Source organism: Palaemon carinicauda, chromosome 24 (assembly GCF_036898095.1).
Source record: "Palaemon carinicauda isolate YSFRI2023 chromosome 24, ASM3689809v2, whole genome shotgun sequence".
NCBI classification, from domain to species: Eukaryota; Metazoa; Arthropoda; class Malacostraca; order Decapoda; family Palaemonidae; genus Palaemon; species Palaemon carinicauda.
Genome location: NC_090748.1, coordinates 9,257,715 through 9,265,214, shown reverse-complemented (window position 1 = coordinate 9,265,214; position 7,500 = coordinate 9,257,715). Strand labels below are relative to the sequence as shown.

The following is a 7,500-nucleotide window of genomic DNA, read 5'->3' as shown; positions in this document are numbered from 1 at the left end:
AAAGGAAACCGCTACGAGTCGGTGCAAATGCGCCTTATAAAAAAGAATTGAGTTTAGTGCCAATTTTCCCCACATATACAAATTTTTATTTTACCTTTTCAATATCATTTATTTTTCTACACATTTTTTCTTTAAATTTCACGTTTTCTTCAACAATTTAAGATTACAATGTCCCTTTTGTTTTTTTGGTTTGTTTTTGGATACACCTTCACAGAGATAGCCATTAAACTTTTCCATTGCACGACTTGGAATTTTATTTACGTGTTTGTTGCATGTCTAATCATTCTTGTTTTGATTCAGTCTGTCAGTCCCGGTCCCTATCATCAGTGCAGTTTGGTGTTTGGATGAATAACAACAACAAAAAATGAATAACCGCATCCTTGCTGTCCATACCCTCCTCCAATTCCTTTTTCCAAGTCCTTTTATAACTCCTTTTTTCCTTTTACTCCAACATTTTCTCTTGAGGAATACCTCTTCGGACTTCCTTGGCTTATCCTTGACGTTTTCTTTTTTTTTTTTCTTTTTTGGACGTTCTTCCCCCCTCCCTTTATTTTGTGATCCTCTCCTCCTTCTCCTTCTCCTCCTCCTCCTCCTCCTCCTCCTCCTCCTCCTCCTCCTCCTCCTCCTCCCTTTAATCGCGTAGCTAATAGTTTTTTTTTTTTCATTTATCTGTAGTCTCGATGGACTCTTATTTATTGTTCTATAGCAACACCCTCACAGTAAAGAGCTGTCGCCACTCTAGATAAGATCTCTTTGTTAATTTCTCTCTGATTACTTCTAATAGCATCATTGTCTCTCCTCCTGACAATTGCCCTGTCGCTCACTGCTTTCTGATCATGGAAAATAGAAATTGCTGTTATAATAGTCGTTCTACGTTTACACCCGGAAAGACTTGTCTTCCTGTCTTCCTCTTTTAATTTCTCTTCTGTCTTCCAGAGCACTTTCTTCTCATCTTCGTTATATCCGATTGTTTTCACTTTTTCGCGCCTGCCTCTTCTTCGTCTTATTATTATTATTATTATCAGTTTTGTCATATCTGCTTCTTTTCTATTACTTTTCTATCTGTTACGCCTCCTATTAGCCGTTGTTTGAAATGTTGTGCTCCTGTTAATTTGATGTTCAAACCTGAGAGGCGTTTCGCAAAGCGTATCTCTTTTTCTGATGTTGGTTCCTGCTCGTTCGAATCCATGCAATCAGAGCTCCGATTTTAGCATTGTGCTCAAAGCCTGGAGTAGGCTACTGTAAAATATATCAGTGATTATATCTTCGTCTTTTTCCACAGAACAAGGATAAAGGGCTGAGACCTAATCATTTATAAATGAGTATGGCATGTCTGGAAATGAGCGTTTGCCTGAAGGCCTTTCCAGGTAGTCGAACGAGAAGGAAACTTCATCAGATAAAGCTACGGTTTGGAAAAACGTGACTCTTAAAATCAACTTGAGAGGAAAGAGATGTTGGCCAACTGATTAGAGACGACATTAAGCCTCTGAGCAAGAATATTCAAGAATGTATACTACTGCATATATTTAGATCTAAACTGTGCGTCGAAATCCTTAACAGAGGTACATAGAGAAGTAAAGAAATTTGTCAGGATGCTGTTAAATCTACAGTCACACAATGCTTACACTTCTTCACTTTACCTTAACCGGAAGGGCTGAAATTTCAATGCAGTCTGCTTGAAATGCCACCCTTTTTTTCGGGAAATGTACAAGCCTCTGCGCCTTCCGGAAACCAAGGAGGTTTAAACCTCCTGGGCAGAAACAGAGATTTTAGAGTTGATTAGCGGCCCCATGTCCTTTCGTGTCAGTTGCCATAGTAGTTTTCCTCTCGGGTCACTCTAAGGATAAACTAGTTTACTTAAATTTAAGTCCTAGAGTTAACAAAGACGACTCAAGTTCCCCCAATGGAATTCCAGATGTTGACGAAGGTTTGTGCTTTGACTCTTCCAGGAGTTCTCATGATAAATTTCATTCAATCGGGGGGAAAAAAAAGTTCTAGGGAAGAGGAGATGTTGGGAACGAGGAAGAACAAATATTAATGCGCCCAGCGTTGTTGTTAATGTTGTTGTTATTGAATCAACTGTTGCAAGCGAGAGACAGACCGAAGTATTGCGATTGATATATAGGCTGTCATCGCACCTTGGTCAAGATGTGTCATTTAACATTTGATCGGTTTAGTTTCGGTTCTTAGTTTTGATGTTCGATGTCTCTCTTTTTTTTTTTTAGTTATCCAGAACAATGAGAGCAGTTCATCGATGGGAGTGCCATACAAAATAGCGTTAGAGTTTTCTTTATTCACATTTTTAAAGTGAGGTGTGTATCAGGTTAAAATAAGAGAACATGAAGACAATTGTGATACCCTACATTGACGATTAGATATTAATAGTTACTTTGTTATCTATCAATTACTACTAATATTACTCTTACTACTACTACTACTGTTACTACTATAATTATTGATATATATATAAATAGTCTATAGTTATTAAAACAGATCTCGGCATTCTGCCCGGTGAAAATATCCATTTCCCCAAATTTGCCTTTCTTTTGTGCATTTGCAAAGCTGTTGAAATATAGATGAAAAAAAAGGAACAGTATGTTTAATATATAAGCTTATCGTTAACGATATCATTATAGCTTTGTTTCGTTGGGTTTTTTTTTTTCTATTTTTCGTTTCATCATGCTTTTATCACTCTGTTGGTCACCCTGTAGTTCGGTTTTATGTTTTCCATGTTTCTGAACCACTCTGTAATTTTTAGCACAGTTGCGAGTGTGTTGTATTTTTTGGCACATCACACTTGTAATCCATTCACTCCTTATCATATTTAGCATTTTTAGTATTTTCATTATTCTCTACTGCCCGTATATAAACTAACTCCAAAAGATTTAACTATGCTAAATCAGTACTACTTCAATACTCAATTTAATATATATATAATACAGCCTTGCCCGTAGATAGTAAGGAGCCCATCTTATTATTATTATTATTATCATTACTATGATCAGCGTCACTAACGGTCCAATCACCTGTCCCCGTTTCCTAACATAAACGTCAAAAGTACATCTCGTCCAATCACATGACCTGTTTCCTCTAATGACGTCATCTCCCTCCTGACGTCAGCTCATATCGTCCAATCACATGTCCTACTTCCATCTGACGTCACTGATTTTCGGTCCAAGCCATTCTGCCAACAATCCCTACCCCCCTTTTCCCCCACCAGCTCCCCCATGACGTGTGTGGCCTTTTAAAGATCCAAAGAAAGTAAAAGAAAAAAAATATATATATCCCTCCAGGAAAATTTATTGCAACTAATTCGAGGATTTTATTCACAAACTTATTTATTCTTCAAAATTTCACCTATATATTTTTTACAATTCTCAAACACCCACTAAACCCCCTTACGAGAAAGAGTGGAGTTTTGCATTTTTGATTGTCATGATGATTGAAACTCTTTTTTAATTAACTATTTGCTGAACTGAGATCAGTGGGGCTGCAAACATTTTCCTCGACCAAAGCATTACAGGACGCGAGCTTGCGTATGCCTCTTCTCGTCACCGCCGATAGAACGATTGAATCAAAGGGTGAAGAGAGCAGGAATATAGCATGTGGCCGTCGATGGTTACCTTCCAGCGTCCACTCGTAGTTCCACTCACAAGAGGAGAGAATTTGCGGCGGCTTCGACAGTTGGGCTTCAATTCTGTCTGTACTTAGGTACACTGCATGCGTGTACACAGATGAATTAAAAAGTTCCAAGCCCTGCCCTTAGCTTAGTGGAAAAGCAAAAAGTTATTTTTTACTATAGAGAGAGAGAGAAGGAATTATTATCTGAAGCACACCATGGGCGAGTAATACTTGATTTGTTTGGTAGATGGAAAACCAAAATTATATTTCAAGAAAGTGTCTTGAGTTTCCAGTCTTAAATCAAGTTGACGCAATTAAAAGATGATTTGATACGTAGAGTGAGGACGTATTCCTTTTAAAGTGTTGTCCAAAAGACTCGAGTAAACAATATGAAATTCGTCGCGATATCAACTGGAGAGACGAAAATCACGGAAAGAGAGGAATGTCTAATTATCGACATTTGTTTTTATTCCCACTCACTGCTTTGTTATTAATTGCTCGTTAATTAATACTGAATCGAATCGGTGATTTAAAGCAGCATAGGGAAGGGAAAGAAAATAGCGGAGTGATGTGTGTAGGCTGTGAATACGAAGAGCTTTAGTTAGAAAACTAAAAAAAAAAAGACACAGAAATGAGAACTCTTAGAAGCTTGAGGCATGAATAGAAACACAAACTTAGAACTCAAATGTAAAACAACCCTCCCCCCCCCAACTATTCACCACCCCACCATCTGCCCCCCTCCCCCCAAGCTCCATCACAGCAGAGCTATATGATGGAAAGACACCCAGGGTAAAGAGCTTCCAGCAGGAAAGAAAGCAGAACGAAAATTGTTTGCTAAATGAGAGCTGGTTTGCTGTCACCATAAAAGAAAAAAAGTTTTTTTTTTATAAAAGACACGCTTCTACTTCCGTATTCTATTGCCTTCTTCCTGTTGCTCTTTAAAACAGTGGCTTTGTTGCTTGAGGTTCCCCTTAAAGTGATGGTTGGTGAAAGTAAGATACGAAGAAGCAAGATATTATTTCCCCCTCCCCCCCTCCCTCCCGTTCGGTGATAGTATGTCGTAGCGGTCGGCGGGTGCAGTCTGTTGTCACATAAACAAAACACTCTAGAGAGAGACACAAGCTATTACTGAAAAAAAAAAATGTGTTTTCAAGCAAGTGCGTGGAGTTTTCTCACGGTAGATCGTTAGCGAAGGGATTAAGGAAAAGCAGTCAGTCACCATTTTAGGTATTGCTGACATCCGCCAAAACTGGCCAGTGAAATCGCCTGCTCCGACAAGGGCATTTGAAACATCTCCGGCCCAAGAGCAAGAGGGGCGAAAGGATCTCACTGACTGATTGACTGCCCTAACGCGTACAGTGGGTGGCGATTGCGTCTTCTCGTGATCAAAGAGACGGGAGCAACCGAAGGTGGACGGCGGACACCTGCCAAGGACGTCCGCCTAAGTTCCTCCTTCCAGCGACGCCACTCAATCACGGTTAAGGTTTATATCGACTTGTTTTCTTCATGTTGTCGGTCTCAAGGGCACCCATACGTATTTGAAATCATTTCCAAAATATATAATTCATTCATATATCAATTTCTCATCTGTCAAGTTAATTTGTGATGCCGTGTTCTTTTCACTTGTATGAATATCTTCAAAATCATATTTCTTTGATACGTATGAATGCCTAAAGGCCGCATAGTTGAAGATAAATTCCAGTTATAAAATAAGTTATTAATAACGATGTGGTTCTTGTCTGTCTTTAAATCTTGTTATATTTACTGTGTTTTCTTTTTATTTCATTTCAGAAAGGACTCTTAATTAGCTTCATGGAACCAGGTGCAATTGTTATTAAGATTTGAGATTTTATGATTTTTTTTTTTATTTATATCGCATAATTCCATGCTACTTCCATAACCATTACTTCCATAACAATTACTTCCATAACAATTACTTCTGTTTTTATTTATTTACCATACTTACAATTACTACTACTATTACTACTAACATCACCATGTTATTATGATCATTATTAAGTTGCGATGTTTTATATCTATCGAAATTTCGAATTTGCTTTCTGTCTGTTCATTGAATTTAAAAAGGACAAGATGCGTTTTTTTTATCATATTCAAACTCCCTTTTAATCTCGGAGTCATGCACTTTTTAGCATTAAACTATCAGTCATATAATGCTTCAATTATATCATGTTTTTATTAATACTATTTTCCTGCGAGGAGAATTAATCATTATTAATCATTAATCATTTATGTTTTTTCACATGTTGGGTATGGAGGTATGAAAAGATGAGTCTTGTTATTATAAGTACTAGTGTCATTTCTCTCTCTCTCTCTCTCTCTCTCTCTCTCTCTCTCTCTCTCTCTCTCTCTCTCTCTCTCTCTCTCTCTCCTTCCTGTATTGTTTACAGTTTCATTTCCTATAATGTTCTATGTGTGAGTACTGAGTTAATTAATCTAGTTTTATATGGCTATTTACAGTTTTCTTTGAAATTGGACTCTGTTCACAGTTTTCAATGGAAAAACACATATTTGTATTATACGTTTCAAAATAGATTCATCCAAATAAGGACAGCTATGCTGGAGTACACACACACACACACACACACACACACACAGAAGCATCATACAAGAGCTGAAGTAATTTCTGCTTTAGCAGGCTCTCTCTCTCTCTCTCTCTCTCTCTCTCTCTCTCTCTCTCTCTCTCTCTCTCTCTCTCTCTCTCTCTCGCGTCTCCTGTGAACCTGATGAACTGCCAACATCTCCCTTCATAGCAATCTGGAACATGATTATTCATAGTGTATGGTGTTTCATGATTATTCATAATGTATGGTGCTTCTGAAAGCATATGCATGAGAACGCCCTCATGTTTCATAGCTACAGATGTCTTTAAGTAATTTATACACTACTATATATAGTTTATGAGGGATCCTTCTCTCTGGTTACGGTTCATTTTCCTATTTGTCTACACATACACCGAATAGTCTGGCCTATTCTTTACATACTGTATTCTCCTGTCATCATACATCTGACAACACTGAGATTACCTAACAATTCTTCAAAGTGTCTGCAGCTGATTCAGTATATAACATTGAATGAAATAGAAAGATGTTCTCATGGGATGCACGTCATCTATATGTTATAATTATAACTAATTATTATTATGCTAACTCGTTGTTATAGATATAGTTCTCTTTCAGATCACCAGGTCGATGTCATCACGATGTAAGGAAAAAATGAGGAAATGATTACGTCCTTTTTATATTTTCAGATCATTGGAAAACATGAATGATTGATTGATTATGAGTTGTCTGGCATTAGAGATGATATTTATTCAGATTATGCATGATGATAATGTATCATTATCGCCTGTTTGTTGCATGCTAATATCAGAGGAAGGGCTTGGTATATTTCATTTTTTTTTTTTTTTTGTGGTATTTACAATGCCATCTAATATGCTAATTACATCTGTCACTTCTTTAGGTCTTGTTATTTTATGAGAGTATCGATAAATAAAATTCTTGCAATGCTGAAAACTTAATTAAATTAATTTAGTTAATAATAAATAATATTTTTATATTCCTTTTAATCTTAGATGTGTGACATGGCTCATGTAAGTTTTACTCTTGTATAATTCCTAACTTTTGTATAATAATAGATTTATACAGAATCATAAGACTGGGATATTCATTTTTCATTAAAAATAAAATACTAATCTAGAATTCATCACGAGTTGTCATAAACAGAATCGAATCGCTTATATTCTCGTTGTTAATGGGATCAACGCATTTCATCCTTGTGTAGAGATTTTAATTCAATTAGAATAACTCAAATGTGAAGGATGTTTTAGACCGCTATAACCCTGAGGACAAGATTTTTTTT

The 7,500-nt window shown here is 36.8% G+C and overlaps 1 protein-coding gene across 1 annotated transcript in view; it reads left to right on the top strand.

Moving 5' to 3' along the window:
* qvr (protein quiver) overlaps positions 1–7,500 on the top strand; it is a 141,999-nt gene that overhangs the window by 103,744 nt on the left and 30,755 nt on the right. Inside the window, exons 4-5 of the mRNA XM_068348037.1 lie at positions 1–5,104; positions 5,413–5,443. The exon at positions 1–5,104 is cut by the window's left edge and continues 929 nt beyond it. The gene's annotated coding sequence lies outside the window, so the exon portion shown is untranslated. The remainder of the gene's footprint in view (positions 5,105–5,412; positions 5,444–7,500) is intronic.